This window comes from Pan troglodytes, chromosome 22, assembly GCF_028858775.2.
Source record: "Pan troglodytes isolate AG18354 chromosome 22, NHGRI_mPanTro3-v2.0_pri, whole genome shotgun sequence".
NCBI lineage: Eukaryota > Metazoa > Chordata > Mammalia > Primates > Hominidae > Pan > Pan troglodytes.
The window spans coordinates 1130038-1157009 of record NC_072420.2 but is presented as its reverse complement, the minus strand read 5'-3'; the positions used below and the strand labels follow the sequence as shown (position 1 = coordinate 1157009).

General features: G+C 53.5%; 1 pseudogene; it reads right to left on the bottom strand.

Annotated features, from left to right (window-relative positions):
* Positions 1-21209: 21209 nt before the first annotated feature.
* LOC129139009 (tektin-4-like) lies at positions 21210-24672 on the bottom strand (annotated as a pseudogene).
* Between the last annotated feature and the right edge of the window lie 2300 nt (positions 24673-26972).

Below are 26972 nucleotides of genomic sequence, written 5' to 3'. Positions count from 1 at the left end.
GAGAGAAGTAGGAGGAAGGAAGGAAGGAAGGAAGGAAGGAAGGAAAGAAGGAAGGTAGGAAAGAAGGAAGGAAGGAAGGAAGGAGAGAAGGAAGGAAGGAAGGAAGCAAAGAAGGACGAAAGGAAGGAGAAAACACCCGGTGTTACTAAAACCCCCCCAAAAAATGGTTTCCCCCTGTGGGTAAGCCTACAATGTGGATGAATCTTGAAAATATTGTGCTACGTGTTATGTCAGTCATAACAGCTCACCTATTGTGCAATTCCGTTTATAGGAAATGTCTACAATATGGAAATCTATGCATATGGGATTGATGGCACTAGGTAGTTGCTACCTAGGGCTGAGGGTCAGGGAGAGGGTTTGAGACAGAATGAGGAGTGACTAATGTCTACAGGGTTTTTCTCTGGTCGGGGGTGATAAGACGTTCTACAATGGATTGCGAATTATAATTGAATGTGCACAACCACAGGTATACTAAAAGCCACTCAATTCATGACTTTTAATGGGGGAGTCTTAAGTGGCGCACTCTCATGGAGACCACGGCAGACATAGTGAGAGAGAAAAAGGTGAGTAAATATCTGAAACGGAGGCAGAAACAGAGAGAACGAAAAGCCCTGTGAAAGGAAGGGAGAGCGAAAAGGGAAAATGGTCCTATTTAGAAATGACAGATGTGAAACTGGGGTTCACATCAACAGTGTCACTGCCAGGAAGGAGGGTCATGCTAGCCATGTCACCGGTAGTGTGGCCCGCAGGGACGCCGACCTGCTGGAGCTTTGTGCCAGCATGGGCTCTGGCAGCCACGTGGGCCAGCAGGAGGGTCCCGCTGCACAGCTGTGGGGTGAGGATAGACTGGGTGGTGATATCGGCCATTACAGGGGCCTCTTCTGCTGGCAAGAGTGTGACAGTAGCAAGTAGATGGACAGGCCTGCGTGTGAGGACGGAATGCAGGAGGGGCTCTTGTGCGGCTGGGCGTGGGGCCCTCACGGGAACCGTGGAGAAATGGCCAGGTAACTGCGTCATGTGGGCTAGTAGATTGGCCAGGGCTTCGAACTGAAGGACAATAACGGGGAGTAGCTGTCAGGCCCTGGGAGTGTCTGAGTGTAAGTGGAGATGCGTTTGGGGTCACTGAGGGATGCGTGAGAGCCATCCCTGTGTAGGTACAGGTCATAGGGAGATAGTTTTGTGAGGCCTGTGAGTGTCTGTGGTTGCCCTGGGTGCCTGGGGCTGACTGTGGCAGAAATCTGGGGAAGGCTGGAGAGAAGCTGGGAGGCCCAGGAGAGTCCCTTAAGGCAGGGGGTGAAGAGGTGAAAGAAATGGGGGAGGGTGGCAGTAAGGTCCGTGAGTTTGTAGATGATTCCTGGGTGCGGGAAGCTGACTCCAGGTGCAATCTGGAGATGGTTGGAGAGTAGCTGAGAGAGACAGAAGAGTCCCTGAGGGCTGGGGGTGAGAACATGAGGGAGACTGGGGAGTAAGTCCGTGAAATTCGTGAGTTCGGTGGTGTATCGTGGGTGCCTGGAACTGACTCCAGCTGGAATCTAGAGAAGTTTTGAGAGTAGCTGAAAGAGACATAAGAGTCCCTGTGGGCTGAGGGCAAAGACCTGAGAGAGACCAGGGAGGACCTCAGTGAAGTCTGTGAGTCTGTAGGTGATTCCGGAGTGTGGGAGGCTGACTCCCGCTGAAATCTGGGCGTGGTGGGAGAGTAGCTGGGACAGACAGGAGAGTCCCAGGGGGCTGGGGGTGAAGACATGAGAGAGACTGGGGAGTAACTCAGCGAAACTGCTGAGTTTGATGGTGATTCCTGGGTGCCTGGAACTGACTGCCGCAGAAGTGTGGGCGTGGTTGGAGAGTAGCTGGGACACACAGGAGAGTCCCTGAGGGATGGTGGTGAAGACATGAGAGAGACCGGGGAGTACCTCAGTGAAACTGGTGAGTTTGGTGGTGACTCCCGGGTGCCTGGAACTGACCCCAGCTGAAATGTGGGCGTGGTTGGAGAGTAGCTGGGACAGACGGGAGAGTCCCTGAGGGATGGTGAAAACATGAGAGAGACTGGGGAGTAACGCAGTGAAATTGGTGAGTTTGATGGTGATTCCTGGGTGCCTGGAACTGACTCCCGCTGAAGCGTGGGCGTGGTTGGAGAGTAGCTGGGACACACAGGAGAGTCCCTGAGGGTTGGAGATAAAGACGTGCTAGAGACTGAGGAGTAACTGAGTGAAATTGGTGAGTTTGGTGGTGAGTCCGGGGTGCCTGGAACTGACTCCAGCTGAAATGTGGGCGTGGTTGGATAGTAGCTGGGACAGACGGGAGAGTCCCTGAGGGATGGTGAAGACATGAGAGAGACTGGGGAGTAACGCAGTGAAATTGGTGAGTTTGGTGGTGATTTCTGGGTGCCTGCAACGAACTCCCGCTGAAGTGTGGGCGTGTTTGGAGAGTAGCTGGGACAGACAGGCGAGTCCCTGAGGGTTGGAGATAAAGACGTGCTGGAGACTGGGGAGTAACTCAGTGAAAGTGGTGGGCTTGGTGGTGATCCCTGGGTTCCTGGAACTGACCCGCGCTGAAATGTGGGAGTGGTTGGAGAGTAGCTGGGACAGACTGGAGGGTCCGTAAGGGCTGGGGGTGAAGACGTGAGAGAGACTGGCGAGGATCCCACTGAGGTCTGTGAGTCTGTAGGTGTTTCTGGGGTGTGGGGTAGAGACTGCCGCTGAAATCTGGGCGTAGTTGGAGAGTAGCTGGGACAGACAGGCGAGTCATGGGTGGCTGGGGGTGAGCTGCTGGATGATGGCAGTAAGAACATATGGTATATTATTGATGAATGAGGTGACTGTGGAGAATCTCCAGAGAAGGACACGGGAGAACACAATGACATGAGTGACTGTCCTGCTTGGTTAGGAAAGGGAAACGTAAAGTTGTGGAGTTCTGTTGATGATGGATGTGAGAGCGGTGAAGCCCTGCGGGGTGATGAAGAGTACTTCCACATCCCTGGTGAGGAGCTGCCCCTTGGGTCTGAGTTTCTGGGAGGGGAGAGGGAGAAGCTGGGTGAGGCAGGCATGAATCTTGAGGAGTCAGGGCTGGGGGACCTCTCATATTCTCCCGAGACGTGTGAGTCTCTGGGGGACTCCTGGGTGCATGGGGCTGACTCCCGCAGGAACCTGGGGACGGCTGGAGAGTAACTGGGAGCCACAGGAGAGTCCCTGAGGCCTGGGGGTGAAGAGATGAAAGACACATGGGTGGAGCACCGTGAGGCTCATGAGTTTGTAGGTGATTCCTGGGTGTGGGGGGCTGACTCCAGCTGAAATCTGGGGTTGTTTGGAGAGTAGCTGGGAGACACAGGAGACCCCCCGAGAGCTGGGGGTGAGCTGCTGGGTGATGGCAGTAAGAACATGTGGTATATTATTGATGAACGTGGGGACTCTGAGGAATCCTCAGAGGAGGACACGGGAGAGCCCAATGGCTTCATTGATTGCCCATCACGGTGAGGACAGGGAAATGGGAGCTTGTGGGATTCTGGTGATGACAGAGGTGAGTGTGGTGAAGCCCTAGGGGATGGTGAATGGTAGCTCCGGATCCCTGGTGAGGAGCTTCCCCTTAAGCCTGAGTTTCTGATAGGGGAGAGGGAGAAGCTGGGTGAAGCTCGCATGGACCTTGGGGAGTCCGGGCTGGGGGACCGTTCATAAGAAGAGCCAGACAAGACCCTACTGTTCTTAGGTGCAGACATGATTAGGAAACCTGCAGCTCCCAGGGGCCCCTACTAATTTTCTAACTCGCAGAAAGAAGGAGTGTGTGTGCGTGTGTGTGCGTGTGTGTGTGTGTGTGTGTGTGCGGTGTGAGGTATGTGCCCCTTAAGAAAATGGAAATGAACCAACCAATGAGACAGACAGACAGACAGACAGACAGAGATTCACTTGCCCAAGTGTTCTGTCCTGTCCTCTGAATCCGCTTCCAAGTCGCAAGACGCTGTGAGCTCCAAGTCCACGCAGAGTCCGCCAAACGCTCCGGCCGCTGATCCGCTCCGCGAAGATCTGAGTACCGGCCAGCCAGGGTGGGTTTAAATAGCCTCGGGCGCAGCCTAGCAGCGGAAAGGGCGGAGCTTCACTCCTCCTTTCCATCAGTCACCCCCAACTTTCCCAGGCTACACCTCGTGGGAAACTGTTCTCCTGCTTTGATTTCATGCGCCACCTTTAGGACAATCTAAGAACTTACAAGTTTTCTTGGCCAGATATGTTAGGAATTGTATGCACTGAAACACTGAAAACCAACTAGTGGTTCTGTGGTTCCCACGTTGTGGTTTTGACACCAGCAGCATCCTTGCCACAATCAAAACCCGGAGATCCACAGATCTGCGTTGTAACAAGACCTCCCCCTGACCCTGATGCATGGCAGTTTAAGAAGTCTTTCCGTGTAAGCGAAAAGACTTTGAAGAAAAGGTGGAGATATGCGTTGTATAAACATTCTTTTGCTCTGGAACCACGTAGAGACTTGGGAGCCAGTTGGGTGGAGCATTCGTTGGATGAGGGTGCTCGGGTTAGGAATATCAAGGTGTGGCTCCAGATAATCCAATCATCTAATTAAGATTCCAGTTATGCTCATCTGTTTCAAAATTCCGTTTGGGTAAATTCTTTTAGTCAGACTGAGAATGGCAAAGCCTCAACCCCAATTTCCAGGGAGGGTTGAGAGCCTCAGGTGGAGTTGATCACCAATAGCCTATGGTTTAACCCATCATGCCTATAGAATGAGGTCTCCATAAAAACCCAAAAGGACTGGGATCAGAGAGCTTCTGGATAACACTTCCTGGAAGGTAGTGCGCCCCTCCCCACATGCCGGGCCCCACATTAATTTCTGAACTTTTTGCAATGTCCGCTAAAATACAACGGCAACTGTAGGTGCTTCCCTGCGTGCTGTGAGCTCTTCCAGCAAATGAATGCAACTAAATCTGGGAGTGGTGGCAACCTGATTTATAGCCAGTTGCTGAGAAGCACAGGTAAAACCACGTAGGGCTTCCCATTGTTATTAGTGTGGGAGGCCTGTGTGGCGGGACCCGGCCCTTTGGAATCTAATGCTATGTCCCGGTAGGTAGCGTCACCATTGAATTAGAAGACACACATATGTTGAGAATAATCTTTCTGGTCATTTGCTGCATGTCTTATTTACAATATGTAATCAAATTCTTTATCCTGACCTTATGGCACCTGGGTTGAGAACCATGATTTGAACCAAACATTGGTCTGTCACGTTCTGAGTCTGAAACTTTAGTTTGCCTTTAGCGTTTTGCTATTGCTTTTTCGTTTTCTTTTGTTTCGTTTCGTTTCTAAGTTCTGGGGTATATGTGCAGGATGTGCAGATTTCTTACTAAGGTAAACGTGTGCCATGGTGGTTTGCTGCACCTGTCAACCCATCACCTAGGCATTAAGCCCAGCATGCAGTAGGTGTTCTTCTTAACGCTCTGCCCCCCGAAAGGCCCCAGTGTGTGTTGTTCCCCTTCCTGTGTCCATGTGATCTCCTTTTTCAGCTCCCATTATAAGTGAGAATGTGGCGTTTGGTTTTCTTTCCCTGGATTAGTTTGCTGAGGATAATGACCACACATCACCACTGTTTTTGTTTTTTTAGTATAAAGAGTAGTATTTTACTGAATAAGATTTGCTCCCAGAAAAATAAGCTTAAATCTACAATGAATGCCAGACTCTACAGCAGAAAGCAATTCTCTCACTTTTCCACACACAATGGTTCCTACTAAGTGAAAAAAAGCCATAAAATTTCATTCACAAATGTACTACTCTGTCTCAAAACATCTCACATAATCATGCACTCGACTAAAGCCATTAGATCAGTTCTTCAGTCAGGTTAAAGAAGTATCCCTCTAATAACTGACTTTTATAATGGTATCAATATCCACTCCCAGTCAGTCTGCCGTGGTTAATGGTGTACAGCATGACTGAATACAATGGAATTGATGACGCCCATATCCACGGACAAACCGTGACTTATGATGGTTTGATTTATGATTTTTCAACGTTATGATGGGTTTATTGGACTATTAGATGCGTTTCTGAGTTACACTGGGTTTATGAGCATGCGACCCTAGACTCCAGAAACAGCTGTATAAGGAAAAACAGGTGTACCTAATAAACATATGCTTAGTGACTTGGGATAAACCAATAGATGTTCACAACTGATGGAGAGCCGTGAAAGAGAGATAGCGGTAAATAGTTACAATAACACAATTTTCCTGCACCTGTCGTGGATTTCCCCAAAAAAATGCAGAATGTGGGTTGCACCTAAGGCATATGAAAGAGAGAGGGCAGAAGGAGTAAGAGAGAAGTAGGAGGAAGGAAGGAAGGAAGGAAGGAAGGAAGGAAAGAAGGAAGGTAGGAAAGAAGGAAGGAAGGAAGGAAGGAGAGAAGGAAGGAAGGAAGGAAGCAAAGAAGGACGAAAGGAAGGAGAAAACACCCGGTGTTACTAAAACCCCCCCAAAAAATGGTTTCCCCCTGTGGGTAAGCCTACAATGTGGATGAATCTTGAAAATATTGTGCTACGTGTTATGTCAGTCATAACAGCTCACCTATTGTGCAATTCCGTTTATAGGAAATGTCTACAATATGGAAATCTATGCATATGGGATTGATGGCACTAGGTAGGTGCTACCTAGGGCTGAGGGTCAGGGAGAGGGTTTGAGACAGAATGAGGAGTGACTAATGTCTACAGGGTTTTTCTCTGGTCGGGGGTGATAAGACGTTCTACAATGGATTGCGAATTATAATTGAATGTGCACAACCACAGGTATACTAAAAGCCACTCAATTCATGACTTTTAATGGGGGAGTCTTAAGTGGCGCACTCTCATGGAGACCACGGCAGACATAGTGAGAGAGAAAAAGGTGAGTAAATATCTGAAACGGAGGCAGAAACAGAGAGAACGAAAAGCCCTGTGAAAGGAAGGGAGAGCGAAAAGGGAAAATGGTCCTATTTAGAAATGACAGATGTGAAACTGGGGTTCACATCAACAGTGTCACTGCCAGGAAGGAGGGTCATGCTAGCCATGTCACCGGTAGTGTGGCCCGCAGGGACGCCGACCTGCTGGAGCTTTGTGCCAGCATGGGCTCTGGCAGCCACGTGGGCCAGCAGGAGGGTCCCGCTGCACAGCTGTGGGGTGAGGATAGACTGGGTGGTGATATCGGCCATTACAGGGGCCTCTTCTGCTGGCAAGAGTGTGACAGTAGCAAGTAGATGGACAGGCCTGCGTGTGAGGACGGAATGCAGGAGGGGCTCTTGTGCGGCTGGGCGTGGGGCCCTCACGGGAACCGTGGAGAAATGGCCAGGTAACTGCGTCATGTGGGCTAGTAGATTGGCCAGGGCTTCGAACTGAAGGACAATAACGGGGAGTAGCTGTCAGGCCCTGGGAGTGTCTGAGTGTAAGTGGAGATGCGTTTGGGGTCACTGAGGGATGCGTGAGAGCCATCCCTGTGTAGGTACAGGTCATAGGGAGATAGTTTTGTGAGGCCTGTGAGTGTCTGTGGTTGCCCTGGGTGCCTGGGGCTGACTGTGGCAGAAATCTGGGGAAGGCTGGAGAGAAGCTGGGAGGCCCAGGAGAGTCCCTTAAGGCAGGGGGTGAAGAGGTGAAAGAAATGGGGGAGGGTGGCAGTAAGGTCCGTGAGTTTGTAGATGATTCCTGGGTGCGGGAAGCTGACTCCAGGTGCAATCTGGAGATGGTTGGAGAGTAGCTGAGAGAGACAGAAGAGTCCCTGAGGGCTGGGGGTGAGAACATGAGGGAGACTGGGGAGTAAGTCCGTGAAATTCGTGAGTTCGGTGGTGTATCGTGGGTGCCTGGAACTGACTCCAGCTGGAATCTAGAGAAGTTTTGAGAGTAGCTGAAAGAGACATAAGAGTCCCTGTGGGCTGAGGGCAAAGACCTGAGAGAGACCAGGGAGGACCTCAGTGAAGTCTGTGAGTCTGTAGGTGATTCCGGAGTGTGGGAGGCTGACTCCCGCTGAAATCTGGGCGTGGTGGGAGAGTAGCTGGGACAGACAGGAGAGTCCCAGGGGGCTGGGGGTGAAGACATGAGAGAGACTGGGGAGTAACTCAGCGAAACTGCTGAGTTTGATGGTGATTCCTGGGTGCCTGGAACTGACTGCCGCAGAAGTGTGGGCGTGGTTGGAGAGTAGCTGGGACACACAGGAGAGTCCCTGAGGGATGGTGGTGAAGACATGAGAGAGACCGGGGAGTACCTCAGTGAAACTGGTGAGTTTGGTGGTGACTCCCGGGTGCCTGGAACTGACCCCAGCTGAAATGTGGGCGTGGTTGGAGAGTAGCTGGGACAGACGGGAGAGTCCCTGAGGGATGGTGAAAACATGAGAGAGACTGGGGAGTAACGCAGTGAAATTGGTGAGTTTGATGGTGATTCCTGGGTGCCTGGAACTGACTCCCGCTGAAGCGTGGGCGTGGTTGGAGAGTAGCTGGGACACACAGGAGAGTCCCTGAGGGTTGGAGATAAAGACGTGCTAGAGACTGAGGAGTAACTGAGTGAAATTGGTGAGTTTGGTGGTGAGTCCGGGGTGCCTGGAACTGACTCCAGCTGAAATGTGGGCGTGGTTGGATAGTAGCTGGGACAGACGGGAGAGTCCCTGAGGGATGGTGAAGACATGAGAGAGACTGGGGAGTAACGCAGTGAAATTGGTGAGTTTGGTGGTGATTTCTGGGTGCCTGCAACGAACTCCCGCTGAAGTGTGGGCGTGTTTGGAGAGTAGCTGGGACAGACAGGCGAGTCCCTGAGGGTTGGAGATAAAGACGTGCTGGAGACTGGGGAGTAACTCAGTGAAAGTGGTGGGCTTGGTGGTGATCCCTGGGTTCCTGGAACTGACCCGCGCTGAAATGTGGGAGTGGTTGGAGAGTAGCTGGGACAGACTGGAGGGTCCGTAAGGGCTGGGGGTGAAGACGTGAGAGAGACTGGCGAGGATCCCACTGAGGTCTGTGAGTCTGTAGGTGTTTCTGGGGTGTGGGGTAGAGACTGCCGCTGAAATCTGGGCGTAGTTGGAGAGTAGCTGGGACAGACAGGCGAGTCATGGGTGGCTGGGGGTGAGCTGCTGGATGATGGCAGTAAGAACATATGGTATATTATTGATGAATGAGGTGACTGTGGAGAATCTCCAGAGAAGGACACGGGAGAACACAATGACATGAGTGACTGTCCTGCTTGGTTAGGAAAGGGAAACGTAAAGTTGTGGAGTTCTGTTGATGATGGATGTGAGAGCGGTGAAGCCCTGCGGGGTGATGAAGAGTACTTCCACATCCCTGGTGAGGAGCTGCCCCTTGGGTCTGAGTTTCTGGGAGGGGAGAGGGAGAAGCTGGGTGAGGCAGGCATGAATCTTGAGGAGTCAGGGCTGGGGGACCTCTCATATTCTCCCGAGACGTGTGAGTCTCTGGGGGACTCCTGGGTGCATGGGGATGACTCCCGCAGGAACCTGGGGACGGCTGGAGAGTAACTGGGAGCCACAGGAGAGTCCCTGAGGCCTGGGGGTGAAGAGATGAAAGACACATGGGTGGAGCACCGTGAGGCTCATGAGTTTGTAGGTGATTCCTGGGTGTGGGGGGCTGACTCCAGCTGAAATCTGGGGTTGTTTGGAGAGTAGCTGGGAGACACAGGAGACCCCCCGAGAGCTGGGGGTGAGCTGCTGGGTGATGGCAGTAAGAACATGTGGTATATTATTGATGAACGTGGGGACTCTGAGGAATCCTCAGAGGAGGACACGGGAGAGCCCAATGGCTTCATTGATTGCCCATCACGGTGAGGACAGGGAAATGGGAGCTTGTGGGATTCTGGTGATGACAGAGGTGAGTGTGGTGAAGCCCTAGGGGATGGTGAATGGTAGCTCCGGATCCCTGGTGAGGAGCTTCCCCTTAAGCCTGAGTTTCTGATAGGGGAGAGGGAGAAGCTGGGTGAAGCTCGCATGGACCTTGGGGAGTCCGGGCTGGGGGACCGTTCATAAGAAGAGCCAGACAAGACCCTACTGTTCTTAGGTGCAGACATGATTAGGAAACCTGCAGCTCCCAGGGGCCCCTACTAATTTTCTAACTCGCAGAAAGAAGGAGTGTGTGTGCGTGTGTGTGCGTGTGTGTGTGTGTGTGTGTGTGCGGTGTGAGGTATGTGCCCCTTAAGAAAATGGAAATGAACCAACCAATGAGACAGACAGACAGACAGACAGACAGAGATTCACTTGCCCAAGTGTTCTGTCCTGTCCTCTGAATCCGCTTCCAAGTCGCAAGACGCTGTGAGCTCCAAGTCCACGCAGAGTCCGCCAAACGCTCCGGCCGCTGATCCGCTCCGCGAAGATCTGAGTACCGGCCAGCCAGGGTGGGTTTAAATAGCCTCGGGCGCAGCCTAGCAGCGGAAAGGGCGGAGCTTCACTCCTCCTTTCCATCAGTCACCCCCAACTTTCCCAGGCTACACCTCGTGGGAAACTGTTCTCCTGCTTTGATTTCATGCGCCACCTTTAGGACAATCTAAGAACTTACAAGTTTTCTTGGCCAGATATGTTAGGAATTGTATGCACTGAAACACTGAAAACCAACTAGTGGTTCTGTGGTTCCCACGTTGTGGTTTTGACACCAGCAGCATCCTTGCCACAATCAAAACCCGGAGATCCACAGATCTGCGTTGTAACAAGACCTCCCCCTGACCCTGATGCATGGCAGTTTAAGAAGTCTTTCCGTGTAAGCGAAAAGACTTTGAAGAAAAGGTGGAGATATGCGTTGTATAAACATTCTTTTGCTCTGGAACCACGTAGAGACTTGGGAGCCAGTTGGGTGGAGCATTCGTTGGATGAGGGTGCTCGGGTTAGGAATATCAAGGTGTGGCTCCAGATAATCCAATCATCTAATTAAGATTCCAGTTATGCTCATCTGTTTCAAAATTCCGTTTGGGTAAATTCTTTTAGTCAGACTGAGAATGGCAAAGCCTCAACCCCAATTTCCAGGGAGGGTTGAGAGCCTCAGGTGGAGTTGATCACCAATAGCCTATGGTTTAACCCATCATGCCTATAGAATGAGGTCTCCATAAAAACCCAAAAGGACTGGGATCAGAGAGCTTCTGGATAACACTTCCTGGAAGGTAGTGCGCCCCTCCCCACATGCCGGGCCCCACATTAATTTCTGAACTTTTTGCAATGTCCGCTAAAATACAACGGCAACTGTAGGTGCTTCCCTGCGTGCTGTGAGCTCTTCCAGCAAATGAATGCAACTAAATCTGGGAGTGGTGGCAACCTGATTTATAGCCAGTTGCTGAGAAGCACAGGTAAAACCACGTAGGGCTTCCCATTGTTATTAGTGTGGGAGGCCTGTGTGGCGGGACCCGGCCCTTTGGAATCTAATGCTATGTCCCGGTAGGTAGCGTCACCATTGAATTAGAAGACACACATATGTTGAGAATAATCTTTCTGGTCATTTGCTGCATGTCTTATTTACAATATGTAATCAAATTCTTTATCCTGACCTTATGGCACCTGGGTTGAGAACCATGATTTGAACCAAACATTGGTCTGTCACGTTCTGAGTCTGAAACTTTAGTTTGCCTTTAGCGTTTTGCTATTGCTTTTTCGTTTTCTTTTGTTTCGTTTCGTTTCTAAGTTCTGGGGTATATGTGCAGGATGTGCAGATTTCTTACTAAGGTAAACGTGTGCCATGGTGGTTTGCTGCACCTGTCAACCCATCACCTAGGCATTAAGCCCAGCATGCAGTAGGTGTTCTTCTTAACGCTCTGCCCCCCGAAAGGCCCCAGTGTGTGTTGTTCCCCTTCCTGTGTCCATGTGATCTCCTTTTTCAGCTCCCATTATAAGTGAGAATGTGGCGTTTGGTTTTCTTTCCCTGGATTAGTTTGCTGAGGATAATGACCACACATCACCACTGTTTTTGTTTTTTTAGTATAAAGAGTAGTATTTTACTGAATAAGATTTGCTCCCAGAAAAATAAGCTTAAATCTACAATGAATGCCAGACTCTACAGCAGAAAGCAATTCTCTCACTTTTCCACACACAATGGTTCCTACTAAGTGAAAAAAAGCCATAAAATTTCATTCACAAATGTACTACTCTGTCTCAAAACATCTCACATAATCATGCACTCGACTAAAGCCATTAGATCAGTTCTTCAGTCAGGTTAAAGAAGTATCCCTCTAATAACTGACTTTTATAATGGTATCAATATCCACTCCCAGTCAGTCTGCCGTGGTTAATGGTGTACAGCATGACTGAATACAATGGAATTGATGACGCCCATATCCACGGACAAACCGTGACTTATGATGGTTTGATTTATGATTTTTCAACGTTATGATGGGTTTATTGGACTATTAGATGCGTTTCTGAGTTACACTGGGTTTATGAGCATGCGACCCTAGACTCCAGAAACAGCTGTATAAGGAAAAACAGGTGTACCTAATAAACATATGCTTAGTGACTTGGGATAAACCAATAGATGTTCACAACTGATGGAGAGCCGTGAAAGAGAGATAGCGGTAAATAGTTACAATAACACAATTTTCCTGCACCTGTCGTGGATTTCCCCAAAAAAATGCAGAATGTGGGTTGCACCTAAGGCATATGAAAGAGAGAGGGCAGAAGGAGTAAGAGAGAAGTAGGAGGAAGGAAGGAAGGAAGGAAGGAAGGAAGGAAAGAAGGAAGGTAGGAAAGAAGGAAGGAAGGAAGGAAGGAGAGAAGGAAGGAAGGAAGGAAGCAAAGAAGGACGAAAGGAAGGAGAAAACACCCGGTGTTACTAAAACCCCCCCAAAAAATGGTTTCCCCCTGTGGGTAAGCCTACAATGTGGATGAATCTTGAAAATATTGTGCTACGTGTTATGTCAGTCATAACAGCTCACCTATTGTGCAATTCCGTTTATAGGAAATGTCTACAATATGGAAATCTATGCATATGGGATTGATGGCACTAGGTAGGTGCTACCTAGGGCTGAGGGTCAGGGAGAGGGTTTGAGACAGAATGAGGAGTGACTAATGTCTACAGGGTTTTTCTCTGGTCGGGGGTGATAAGACGTTCTACAATGGATTGCGAATTATAATTGAATGTGCACAACCACAGGTATACTAAAAGCCACTCAATTCATGACTTTTAATGGGGGAGTCTTAAGTGGCGCACTCTCATGGAGACCACGGCAGACATAGTGAGAGAGAAAAAGGTGAGTAAATATCTGAAACGGAGGCAGAAACAGAGAGAACGAAAAGCCCTGTGAAAGGAAGGGAGAGCGAAAAGGGAAAATGGTCCTATTTAGAAATGACAGATGTGAAACTGGGGTTCACATCAACAGTGTCACTGCCAGGAAGGAGGGTCATGCTAGCCATGTCACCGGTAGTGTGGCCCGCAGGGACGCCGACCTGCTGGAGCTTTGTGCCAGCATGGGCTCTGGCAGCCACGTGGGCCAGCAGGAGGGTCCCGCTGCACAGCTGTGGGGTGAGGATAGACTGGGTGGTGATATCGGCCATTACAGGGGCCTCTTCTGCTGGCAAGAGTGTGACAGTAGCAAGTAGATGGACAGGCCTGCGTGTGAGGACGGAATGCAGGAGGGGCTCTTGTGCGGCTGGGCGTGGGGCCCTCACGGGAACCGTGGAGAAATGGCCAGGTAACTGCGTCATGTGGGCTAGTAGATTGGCCAGGGCTTCGAACTGAAGGACAATAACGGGGAGTAGCTGTCAGGCCCTGGGAGTGTCTGAGTGTAAGTGGAGATGCGTTTGGGGTCACTGAGGGATGCGTGAGAGCCATCCCTGTGTAGGTACAGGTCATAGGGAGATAGTTTTGTGAGGCCTGTGAGTGTCTGTGGTTGCCCTGGGTGCCTGGGGCTGACTGTGGCAGAAATCTGGGGAAGGCTGGAGAGAAGCTGGGAGGCCCAGGAGAGTCCCTTAAGGCAGGGGGTGAAGAGGTGAAAGAAATGGGGGAGGGTGGCAGTAAGGTCCGTGAGTTTGTAGATGATTCCTGGGTGCGGGAAGCTGACTCCAGGTGCAATCTGGAGATGGTTGGAGAGTAGCTGAGAGAGACAGAAGAGTCCCTGAGGGCTGGGGGTGAGAACATGAGGGAGACTGGGGAGTAAGTCCGTGAAATTCGTGAGTTCGGTGGTGTATCGTGGGTGCCTGGAACTGACTCCAGCTGGAATCTAGAGAAGTTTTGAGAGTAGCTGAAAGAGACATAAGAGTCCCTGTGGGCTGAGGGCAAAGACCTGAGAGAGACCAGGGAGGACCTCAGTGAAGTCTGTGAGTCTGTAGGTGATTCCGGAGTGTGGGAGGCTGACTCCCGCTGAAATCTGGGCGTGGTGGGAGAGTAGCTGGGACAGACAGGAGAGTCCCAGGGGGCTGGGGGTGAAGACATGAGAGAGACTGGGGAGTAACTCAGCGAAACTGCTGAGTTTGATGGTGATTCCTGGGTGCCTGGAACTGACTGCCGCAGAAGTGTGGGCGTGGTTGGAGAGTAGCTGGGACACACAGGAGAGTCCCTGAGGGATGGTGGTGAAGACATGAGAGAGACCGGGGAGTACCTCAGTGAAACTGGTGAGTTTGGTGGTGACTCCGGGGTGCCTGGAACTGACCCCAGCTGAAATGTGGGCGTGGTTGGAGAGTAGCTGGGACAGACGGGAGAGTCCCTGAGGGATGGTGAAAACATGAGAGAGACTGGGGAGTAACGCAGTGAAATTGGTGAGTTTGATGGTGATTCCTGGGTGCCTGGAACTGACTCCCGCTGAAGCGTGGGCGTGGTTGGAGAGTAGCTGGGACACACAGGAGAGTCCCTGAGGGTTGGAGATAAAGACGTGCTAGAGACTGAGGAGTAACTGAGTGAAATTGGTGAGTTTGGTGGTGAGTCCGGGGTGCCTGGAACTGACTCCAGCTGAAATGTGGGCGTGGTTGGATAGTACCTGGGACAGACGGGAGAGTCCCTGAGGGATGGTGAAGACATGAGAGAGACTGGGGAGTAACGCAGTGAAATTGGTGAGTTTGGTGGTGATTTCTGGGTGCCTGCAACGAACTCCCGCTGAAGTGTGGGCGTGTTTGGAGAGTAGCTGGGACAGACAGGCGAGTCCCTGAGGGTTGGAGATAAAGACGTGCTGGAGACTGGGGAGTAACTCAGTGAAAGTGGTGGGCTTGGTGGTGATCCCTGGGTTCCTGGAACTGACCCGCGCTGAAATGTGGGAGTGGTTGGAGAGTAGCTGGGACAGACTGGAGGGTCCGTAAGGGCTGGGGGTGAAGACGTGAGAGAGACTGGCGAGGATCCCACTGAGGTCTGTGAGTCTGTAGGTGTTTCTGGGGTGTGGGGTAGAGACTGCCGCTGAAATCTGGGCGTAGTTGGAGAGTAGCTGGGACAGACAGGCGAGTCATGGGTGGCTGGGGGTGAGCTGCTGGATGATGGCAGTAAGAACATATGGTATATTATTGATGAATGAGGTGACTGTGGAGAATCTCCAGAGAAGGACACGGGAGAACACAATGACATGAGTGACTGTCCTGCTTGGTTAGGAAAGGGAAACGTAAAGTTGTGGAGTTCTGTTGATGATGGATGTGAGAGCGGTGAAGCCCTGCGGGGTGATGAAGAGTACTTCCACATCCCTGGTGAGGAGCTGCCCCTTGGGTCTGAGTTTCTGGGAGGGGAGAGGGAGAAGCTGGGTGAGGCAGGCATGAATCTTGAGGAGTCAGGGCTGGGGGACCTCTCATATTCTCCCGAGACGTGTGAGTCTCTGGGGGACTCCTGGGTGCATGGGGCTGACTCCCGCAGGAACCTGGGGACGGCTGGAGAGTAACTGGGAGCCACAGGAGAGTCCCTGAGGCCTGGGGGTGAAGAGATGAAAGACACATGGGTGGAGCACCGTGAGGCTCATGAGTTTGTAGGTGATTCCTGGGTGTGGGGGGCTGACTCCAGCTGAAATCTGGGGTTGTTTGGAGAGTAGCTGGGAGACACAGGAGACCCCCCGAGAGCTGGGGGTGAGCTGCTGGGTGATGGCAGTAAGAACATGTGGTATATTATTGATGAACGTGGGGACTCTGAGGAATCCTCAGAGGAGGACACGGGAGAGCCCAATGGCTTCATTGATTGCCCATCACGGTGAGGACAGGGAAATGGGAGCTTGTGGGATTCTGGTGATGACAGAGGTGAGTGTGGTGAAGCCCTAGGGGATGGTGAATGGTAGCTCCGGATCCCTGGTGAGGAGCTTCCCCTTAAGCCTGAGTTTCTGATAGGGGAGAGGGAGAAGCTGGGTGAAGCTCGCATGGACCTTGGGGAGTCCGGGCTGGGGGACCGTTCATAAGAAGAGCCAGACAAGACCCTACTGTTCTTAGGTGCAGACATGATTAGGAAACCTGCAGCTCCCAGGGGCCCCTACTAATTTTCTAACTCGCAGAAAGAAGGAGTGTGTGTGCGTGTGTGTGCGTGTGTGTGTGTGTGTGTGTGTGCGGTGTGAGGTATGTGCCCCTTAAGAAAATGGAAATGAACCAACCAATGAGACAGACAGACAGACAGACAGACAGAGATTCACTTGCCCAAGTGTTCTGTCCTGTCCTCTGAATCCGCTTCCAAGTCGCAAGACGCTGTGAGCTCCAAGTCCACGCAGAGTCCGCCAAACGCTCCGGCCGCTGATCCGCTCCGCGAAGATCTGAGTACCGGCCAGCCAGGGTGGGTTTAAATAGCCTCGGGCGCAGCCTAGCAGCGGAAAGGGCGGAGCTTCACTCCTCCTTTCCATCAGTCACCCCCAACTTTCCCAGGCTACACCTCGTGGGAAACTGTTCTCCTGCTTTGATTTCATGCGCCACCTTTAGGACAATCTAAGAACTTACAAGTTTTCTTGGCCAGATATGTTAGGAATTGTATGCACTGAAACACTGAAAACCAACTAGTGGTTCTGTGGTTCCCACGTTGTGGTTTTGACACCAGCAGCATCCTTGCCACAATCAAAACCCGGAGATCCACAGATCTGCGTTGTAACAAGACCTCCCCCTGACCCTGATGCATGGCAGTTTAAGAAGTCTTTCCGTGTAAGCGAAAAGACTTTGAAGAAAAGGTGGAGATATGCGTTGTATAAACATTCTTTTGCTCTGGAACCACGTAGAGACTTGGGAGCCAGTTGGGTGGAGCATTCGTTGGATGAGGGTGCTCGGGTTAGGAATATCAAGGTGTGGCTCCAGATAATCCAATCATCTAATTAAGATTCCAGTTATGCTCATCTGTTTCAAAATTCCGTTTGGGTAAATTCTTTTAGTCAGACTGAGAATGGCAAAGCCTCAACCCCAATTTCCAGGGAGGGTTGAGAGCCTCAGGTGGAGTTGATCACCAATAGCCTATGGTTTAACCCATCATGCCTATAGAATGAGGTCTCCATAAAAACCCAAAAGGACTGGGATCAGAGAGCTTCTGGATAACACTTCCTGGAAGGTAGTGCGCCCCTCCCCACATGCCGGGCCCCACATTAATTTCTGAACTTTTTGCAATGTCCGCTAAAATACAACGGCAACTGTAGGTGCTTCCCTGCGTGCTGTGAGCTCTTCCAGCAAATGAATGCAACTAAATCTGGGAGTGGTGGCAACCTGATTTATAGCCAGTTGCTGAGAAGCACAGGTAAAACCACGTAGGGCTTCCCATTGTTATTAGTGTGGGAGGCCTGTGTGGCGGGACCCGGCCCTTTGGAATCTAATGCTATGTCCCGGTAGGTAGCGTCACCATTGAATTAGAAGACACACATATGTTGAGAATAATCTTTCTGGTCATTTGCTGCATGTCTTATTTACAATATGTAATCAAATTCTTTATCCTGACCTTATGGCACCTGGGTTGAGAACCACGATTTGAACCAAACATTGGTCTGTCACGTTCTGAGTTTGAAACTTTAGTTTGCCTTTAGCGTTTTGCTATTGCTTTTTCGTTTTCTTTTGTTTCGTTTCGTTTCTAAGTTCTGGGGTATATGTGCAGGATGTGCAGATTTCTTACTAAGGTAAACGTGTGCCATGGTGGTTTGCTGCACCTGTCAACCCATCACCTAGGCATTAAGCCCAGCATGCAGTAGCTGTTCTTCTTAACGCTCTGCCCCCCGAAAGGCCCCAGTGTGTGTTGTTCCCCTTCCTGTGTCCATGTGATCTCCTTTTTCAGCTCCCATTATAAGTGAGAATGTGGCGTTTGGTTTTCTTTCCCTGGATTAGTTTGCTGAGGATAATGACCACACATCACCACTGTTTTTGTTTTTTAGTATAAAGAGTAGTATTTTATTGAATAAGATTTGCTCCCAGAAAAATAAGCTTAAATCTACAATGAATGCCAGACTCTACAGCAGAAAGCAATTCTCTCACTTTTCCACACACAATGGTTCCTACTAAGTGAAAAAAAGCCATAAAATTTCATTCACAAATGTACTACTCTGTCTCAAAACATCTCACATAATCACGCACTCGACTAAAGCCATTAGATCAGTTCTTCAGTCAGGTTAAAGAAGTATCCCTCTAATAACTGACTTTTATAATGGTATCAATATCCACTCCCAGTCAGTCTGCCGTGGTTAATGGTGTACAGCATGACTGAATACAATGGAATTGATGACGCCCATATCCACGGACAAACCGTGACTTATGATGGTTTGATTTATGATTTTTCAACGTTATGATGGGTTTATTGGACTATTAGATGCGTTTCTGAGTTACACTGGGTTGATGAGTATGCGACCCTAGACTCCAGAAACAGCTGTATAAGGAAAAACAGGTGTACCTAATAAACATATGCTTAGTGACTTGGGATAAACCAATAGATGTTCACAACTGATGGAGAGCCGTGAAAGAGAGATAGCGGTAAATAGTTACAATAACACAATTTTCCTGCACCTGTCGTGGATTTCCCCAAAAAAATGCAGAATGTGGGATGCACCTAAGGCATATGAAAGAGAGAGGGCAGAAGGAGTAAGAGAGAAGTAGGAGGAAGGAAGGAAGGAAGGAAGGAAGGAAGGAAGGAAGGAAAGAAGGAAGGTAGGAAAGAAGGAAGGAAGGAAGGAAGGAAGGAAGGAAGGAAGGAAGGAAGGAAGGAAGGAAGGACGAAAGGCAGGAGAAAACACCCGGTGTTATTAAAACCCCCCAAAAAACTTGTTTGCCCCTGTGGGTAAGCCTACAATGTGGATGAATCTTGAAAATATTATGCTACGTGTTATGTCAGTCATAACAGCTCACCTATTGTGGAATTCCGTTTATAGGAAATGTCCACAATATGGAAATCTATGCATATGGGATTGATCGCACTAGGTAGTTGCTACCTGGGGCTGAGGGTCAGGGAGAGAGTTTGAGGCAGAAGGAGGAGTGACTAATGTCTACAGGGTTTTTCTCTGGTCGGGGGTGATAATACGTTCTACAATGGATTGCCAGTTATAATTGAATGTGCACAACCACAGGTATTGTAAAAGCCACTCAATTCATGACTTTTAATGGGGGAATCTTATGTGGCGCACTCTCTTGGAGACCACGGCAGACGTAGTGAGAGAGAAAAATGTGAGTAAATATCTTAAACGGAGGCAGAAACAGAGAGAATGAAAAGCCCTGTGAAAGGAAGGGAGAGCGAAAAGGGAAAATGGTCCTATTTAGAAATGACAGATGTGAAACTGGGGTTCACATCAACAGTGTCACTGCCAGGAAGGAGGGTCATGCTAGCCATGTCACCGGTAGTGTGGCCCGCAGGGACGCCGACCTGCTGGAGCGTCGTGCCAGCATGGGCTCTGGCAGCCACGTGGGCCAGCAGGAGGGTCCCGCTGCACAGCTGTGGGGTGAGGATAGACTGGGTGGTGATATCGGCCATTACAGGGGCCTCTTCTGCTGGCAAGAGTGTGACAGTAGCAAGTAGATGGACAGGCCTGCGTGTGAGGACGGAATGCAGGAGGGGCTCTTGTGCGGCTGGGTGTGGGGCCCTCACGGGAACCGTGGAGAAATGGCCAGGTAACTGCATCATGTTGGCTAGTAGATTGGCCAGGGCTTCGAACTGAAGGACAATAACGGGGAGTAGCTGTCAGGCCCTGGGAGTGTCTGAGTGTAAGTGAAGATGGGTTTGCGGTCACTGAGGGATGCGTGGGAGCCATCCCTGTGTAGGTACAGGTTATTGGGGGATAGTCTCGTGAGGCCTGTGAGTGTCCAGGGTTGTCCTGGGTGCCTGGGCCTGACTGTGGCAGAAATCTGGGGAAGGCTGGAGAGAAGCTGGGAGACCCTGGAGAGTCCCTGAAGGCAAGGGGTGAAGAGGTGAAAGAAATGGGGGGGGGGGGGTTGCAGTAAGTTCCGTGAGTTTGTAGGTGATTCCTGGGTGCGGGAAGCTGACTCCAGGTGCAATCTGGAGATGGTTGGAGAGTAGCTGAGAGAGACAGAAGAGTCCCTGAGGGCTGGGGGTGAGAACATGAGGGAGACTGGGGAGTAAGTCAGTGAAACTCGTGAGTTCGGTGGTGTATCGTGGGTGCCTGGAACTGACTCCAGCTGGAATCTAGAGAAGTTTTCAGAGTAGCTGAAAGAGACACAAGAGTCCCTGTGGGCTGAGGGCAAAGACCTGAGAGAGACCAGGGAGGACCTCAGTGAAGTCTGTGAGTCTGTAGGTGATTCCGGAGTGTGGGAGGCTGACTCCCACTGAAATCTGGGCGTGGTGGGAGAGTAGCTGGGACAGACAGGAGAGTCCCAGGGGGCTTGGCGTGAAGACATGAGAGAGACAGGGGAGTAACTCAGCGAAACTGCTTAGTTTGGTGGTGATACCTGGGTGCCTGGAACTGACTCCCACTGAAATCTGGGCATGGCTGGAGAGTAGCTGGGACACACAGGAGAGTCCCTGAGGGCTGGGGGTGAAGACATGAGAGAGTCCGGGGCCCCCAGTGCGCTCTGGAGAGTCATGCTGCCTGTTTTGTCTGAGCTCTGATCCAAGAACCCCCCTCCTTGGTGGTCACCAGTTCCCAAATCCTGCTCAAAGACTGGGGACTCAGTGGTGGTAAAGGCCACGCTGAGGCCCTAGAGTCAGAGCCCTGCCTGCCAGGCCAGGACTCTTGGGGACCTCCCGGGCGGTCAATGCTCCCCAGACCACCTCCTGCCTCCATCATCCCCACAGCTCCTCCTGCTCAGTCATGGGTGTTGCAACACCCTGCGATCATACCCAGTGTCACCTGGTTTTACATAGGTTTACGGAGAGGTGACGCTTGCTTCTGGGGTCCTTTGGGATAAGTGGGACAGAGGAGAAAGGTGTTGAGGGCCCAGCTCAGGTGATGAGAGTGGGCACAGTGGTTTGCAGGAGCGGGAGCCATCTTCGGGGTTGAGGGTGCCCCATTTTGTGCAGGTGGTGCTGCAGCTTGTGCCGCGCGTCCTCCAGCTCCTCACAGCGGCGCCCGAAGGCCAGGTTCACGGCCTCACACTGGAGTCCCAGGTCCTCGGAGGTTTTGCGAAGGCTGCAGTCCACCAGCACCCACAGGTTGGCCGAGTCCAGGCGCTCGCGCTAGGCGCGGCACAGATTGTCCTGCGTGAACTTGGTCCAGGTCTCCGGGGTGGAGGCGCTGCGCGGTGGGAGACAGCCAGGGGAGGGTCGGGAGGCTCTGCCAAATGCTGGGGGCCCTGCCACGCCCCCATTCCCTGTCTGTGCCCCATGCTCCTGGAGGAACTGCATGGACTCCAATGCACCCCGTGCAGACCCACGAAGCCCAGTCCCCCAAGCTGCCTGCCTCCGAGTGCCCCCCGCCCACAACTCCCCTGAGTCCTCCCACACCCTACCCACCTCGGGCACTTAGTCCCCTCCTGCCCCCGCAACCCCGTTCCCAGCACCGCTGCCCCCGAGGCCCCCTCTGCAGCACCTCCGTCCCCCGCAGCCTCCCTTCCCTAGTACCCAGCGCCCGCGTCCGCTTCTCGCACCCAGGAGTTTGCCGAGCTCAAGTGGGCGGTGGTCGCGCTCCCTCTGCTGGCCTTGGGTGGAAATGCAATCCTGCCGGCGCCTGGGGCTGACCCCACCCCACCCTGTCCTGTCTACGGGCAACCAGGCTGTGCACGCGCTGGGCACTTGAGGAGGTCTTGCTCGCTTACTCATGCCAGGGGCAGACAGTTGCCCAAGTGCCCTCGGGGGCGAGGGCCTCTGGGCCAGGCTGTGGGAAGGAGCCCCGCTGGGGCCCCCAGGCAGAGGGAGGCGAGACCACAGCCAGGGCAAGCGCGGGGGCAGAGCTGGCCCCCACCCTCTTGGAAGGTGGTGGAGTGCCAGATGAGTCTACACCTCGGTGCTCTGGCTGTGGTGGCGCCCGCAGGTCTTGTCGAGGTTGTAGGCCTCCACCTTGTCCGACCAGTGCATCTTGCAGATCTCCGTGTGCTCCCGGTTCAGTCTGGGGCGGGGTGGGGCAGGGCATTGGTGTGTGGCCAGGGAGGGCCCCGCCGGGGACCCTCCATGCTGCAGGCTAGGCCTTCATGCCCGCTTCAGGAGGGAGCTCTGGGCCGGCTGTCCTCGTGCTCAGCAGTGACCAAGAGCTGCCACCCATGCTGGGAGGCTGCAGATCAGTTGTGGCACTGGGCTTTGGCCACTCAAACTCAGGCTGGACCGGAACCTCCCCCACCCAGCCCTGTGCTCCCACTGTGACCTGGGACAGCCCCTGCCGGCTGTGAGCTTCAGGGTCCTGTCGTTCAATGCCTTGCCCCAGGACCAGCCGTGGGTGGGGTCAGGAGTCATCCCTTGGGCAGCCCTCGACCCACCGGATCTGGCTCACTGCTTGCACGATGGCTCTCTTCAGCAGCTCCTGAATGTTCCGGATGAGCTCAGCTTCCTGAGGGAGGAGACGCCCTGAGCACCAGAGCCGGTCCTTGGTGAGGATCCCAGGAGGCCCAGCTGCTGCAGGCCTTGGTCTACACCTGAGCAACCAGAAGGAGTTGAATGCCGGGCCTGAGCTCTGACTGTGCAAGTTCTGCTCTCTCACTGGGTTTATCCTGGGCTTTTGGGCATTCTCCTTGGTGCATTGTAAGTGGGGTGTTTTCCTCCAGGGCCTTCTATGGGCTGCTGGGAAGGTCCCTCAGCGGCAGTTCCCACGCCCCAGGCCTCAAGAGTCATCACTGCTGCTCACTCACTGCACCCAGGAACGTTGGCCTGCCCCTGGCCTCTGGACAGCCCCTGAGGACCCTAACTCTGGGGGCCCAGATGCCCGCCCAGGCTGCCCCTCAGGGTTCTGTGTTGGGAAAGACCATCCTCACACCAAGAACAGGAGGAAGACCCTGTGTTTCTTCTTACTGCCTGGCCAGTTTAATTTTCTGTGTGTAGGAACAAGCCTTTTTTCCCTGTGATTGGGGTCTTTGCCTGGACCACCAGCTACCTCCTTGTGTGCCAGGGCCCGAGTCCTGCACCCCTCTGTCCCTGGGTTTTCCTCTTCCTGCGCTGTCAGTGTCTCCGTCACTTCGCAGGCACCCTTGTTGCAGGCAGAGGGTTTGTGGGAGCTGCAGCAGTTCTTGAGGCACTGAGAGGGTGCAGGGGGATAGGCCTGCAGAAGGGGAAGGGAGGGAGGAGGGAAGGCATGAGGGGAGGGAGGGACTCAAGGGTTCTTGCCTGAGTTTGGGGGTATGGCAGGAGACCAGCTGCCTCCACCCCACATCTTTCACAAATGTCTACAGGCCTTTAGTGGTTCTCATGGAGGCCCCAGGCTCTGAGAGCTCAGGGAATTCTCCAGAGCCAGCATCAGGGCCAGGACTGAGTTACTCTCTCACCCTATGGGGTTGCCCCATAGACAAGCTGGGCTGGATTAGGAAGTTACAGGTGACATGGAGAAGGGGACCTGTGGGTGCAGATCTTCGTGTCCCCGGCTCTGTATAGGATGAATGGGAGCAGTAGATCCCAGCCTATCCCACCCTACCTGTCCACACCCGCAGTGCTGGCCCAGACCTGGGTTTCCACCTTGGGAGCAACTGTCCCAACCAGGGAGCATCTCTGGGGAGCCCAGGGTCAGGATGACTATGCCAGGACTCAAAGGGATTGGAGGACGAGAGGAGAAACAGCTGCTTGGAAGTCAGGGGCCTTCTGGGGCAAAACTGCCTCCTGTCACTAAGGGGCCAGATTTCGGGACTCAGGGGTCTCACGCACAGAGGGCTGGTCTCCCGTGTGCTTGCAGCAGCACGTGGCTTGTCCACATGAACTGCCGGGGGCTCCTCCTCTCTGTGCCCACAAGTCCTGGCCACCCAAGGCTGCTGGCACCTTCAGCAGCTCCGTCTCCACATGGTCACGCACGAGGTTGGCGTGCTGGTGGCGCTGGCTGCACTGCATGTTGTCAGTGGCGATGGAGAAGGGCACCTCCATGGCATCCAGGGCGCGCTCCAGCCGTTTCTTCTGGGCCAGCAGCAGGTCGGTCTCCGCAGCCAGCGCCTCCACCTCGCGCTGCAGCTCCGACTTCCAGCTGTGCGTGTCCTGCAGTCGCTCGCCCACTCTGCACGTGGAGTCTTGCTGTGTCGGCTGCGTCAGCGCCTGGGTCTCTGCGGCCAGCTGATGGCTCTCATGACCCTGCAGCTCCTGCTCTGCTGGTTGCAGTCGGCGAAGGCCTGGTGGTAGCGAGCATAGCAGTTCTGGAACCACACCTCCAGCCGGTGGTGGCCAGGCCGGAGGACGTGTAGGCGCCCGTGTTGCGGGCCACGTCATACTCTTTGCAGGGCAGCTCGCAGGGTGGCACTTTCTGCGGGGCCGGCTCTGGTAGGAGCACATCCGTCTGCACCATGGTGTCTGCCGCCCACCAGGACCAGGGGAGTGAGGAGTGTGTGTGGTCAGCTTGCTGCGGTCAGCCCAGTGCAGTCATCGGTCGGCTCCAACGGCTCAGTCCCAGAGCAGGACGCGGCTCCCAGTCGCTTGGGTGACGCAGTAAACCAAGAGCTTCCTGTTGCCAAGAAACGGGATCTCTTCTCCAGTGGCTAGGGGAGGGGTCATCCAGGGCGGTGGGCAGAATTGCCCTCTTAAAGGGCCAGGCAGCCCCAGCCCCACCTCGGGGCAATCAACAGTGGCCAAGGGTTCCTGTCACTTAGAGGATCCCAGGGCCAGCCCGTCTCCAGCCTCTGTGTCCCACCCTTAGGGATCAGGGTGTGGGTGGGGACCTACTGCCCTGGCCCCTTCGTTGATTCATCCATTTGTTCCTGGTTTGCTCTCTGATCCTGTCCTGTGCGGAGCTCCGTGCTCAGGGTGAACAAGACAGAGGAGGCTCTGCCCACCTGCCCCCTCAGGGCAGAGGGCTGTGGTTGTTGTGTGGGTGTTGGGTGTGCTGAGTGATAGTGTTACTTGATGCCGTACAGGTGGCTGCTCTCCCTGCCCTCCTGGCCCCAACAGCAGCCTGGTAGCACAGGGAGGGTCCCAGGCCAGGCACCCTCAGGGGCAGTCTGAGGCAGTTCCTGCAGGGACTCCGCTCCATTTTCTCCTGGACCTAGTGCCTGAGAGCCAGGCCCTGGCCTCTGGCCTTCTCCTCCCAAGTCCCAGCCAGGGTCCCCTCAGGCTGGGCACAGTGGGGAGGGAGGGAGTCTGAGTGTGCTTTTCCCTGGGGAGTTGAATTCAGCCTCTGGGTAAGTGTCCAGAGTCAGATGCCCAAATCTGCCCCACAGGGCGGAGGCAGGCTCTGTGCTGCGGAGGCTGCCCTGAAAGCCACCCAGGGCCATGCTGCCTGGTGGAGACTGGATGGGCAGTAAGCGCCCCAGGACACATCAGCCTCCCCCAAACCTGGGGCGAGGGGAGCCCCAGCCTAGGCGCGATTCCCCACGCAGCCAGCGGAGGGCGGCTTTGGTCTGGCGGTGAGAAGCCTGTGGCTCCTGGCTCGTCCTCCCCTCCGCCTGCCTGGTGCATGCACTCCTGGGGACCCCAGCCCCCCCAGCCTCCTCTTCCCTGAGAACCCCGCACCAGAAAGTCCTCGCTAGGAAGTCCATGCCCTTCCTACAGCACAGGCCACTGGGCCCCTGTTCCTTCCACCTTCACCTCCTCTCCCACCACAGCCCACACCCTCACTCCAGCCACAGGAGCCGGGGCTCCTCCTGGGCCATTCCCACCACCCCGCCCAGGTCTCTCCAGCACCACCATGTGCCGGCCAGTGCCCTCCTCCTGGACCTGACCTCCCCCGGTCCTGACCTCTCCCGCGGCCAGAACCCTCAGTCCATGCTGCTGTCACCACGGTGTGCCTGGCCTGACACAGCCTCCTGATGGGGCTTTGAGGACAGCAGCCGGGAGACTTACCCCAACCCAGGCCGAGCCAGAACCTATTGCAGGTGGCCTGGGAACCTCTTCTCACTGTCCGTCAAGATTGGGAGGTCAGGGGACCTTCAGGGACTGGTGTGGTCTGAGAAACATCCTTGAGCCTCGCCATGACTCAGTTTCCCCAGATGGCAGCAGGCTGGAGCCCACGCAGGGCAGGATGCCAGGCTCCACCTTTTGTCTGGAACCTGCATTCACTGGGCACCTCTCTGTAGGCATAGCAGAGCAGAGCTGCCTGTTTCTGTCCCTGATCTGCAGCCCCAGGAGCCCGAGAGACCACCTAAGCCAAGGAGAAGGCCTCTGGGCCAGAGCCCAGCTCTGCGAAGTGGGAGACCTCTCAGCCTCCACTTCCAGGGGCCCTGAAGTCATTGGCAGGGGGTGCTGCCTACTTGGGGCTCCCAGACTAAGGGAACACATTCACCTGGTGACCGCAATAGGCCCTGCAGGCTGAGGCACAGGATCTGACCAAGGACGCATCAGAGTTAGGGGACTGGGCCCTGACTCCTGCCAGCTGCAAACTCCCAAAGCCCCCAGCCCTCTCATGGGGTGAAGACACCCTGAAGGACACTCCACTGTGCTCCCACCTCTGGGTTCTGCCAGCCAGAGAGTGGGACTCTCAGGCCACGTGTGTCTTGCTGGATCTCAGCTTCAGGGACCCAGGGTGCTGTCAGCTGTCTGAGACCTGGGTTGGGGGTGTCCATTAGAGCACCTTGGTCAGGACCCAGAGATGGGGAGGGCACGGCTAAGAGCACCCCAGGCAGTTGGCATCTCCAGAAAGCAGGAGATAGCGCA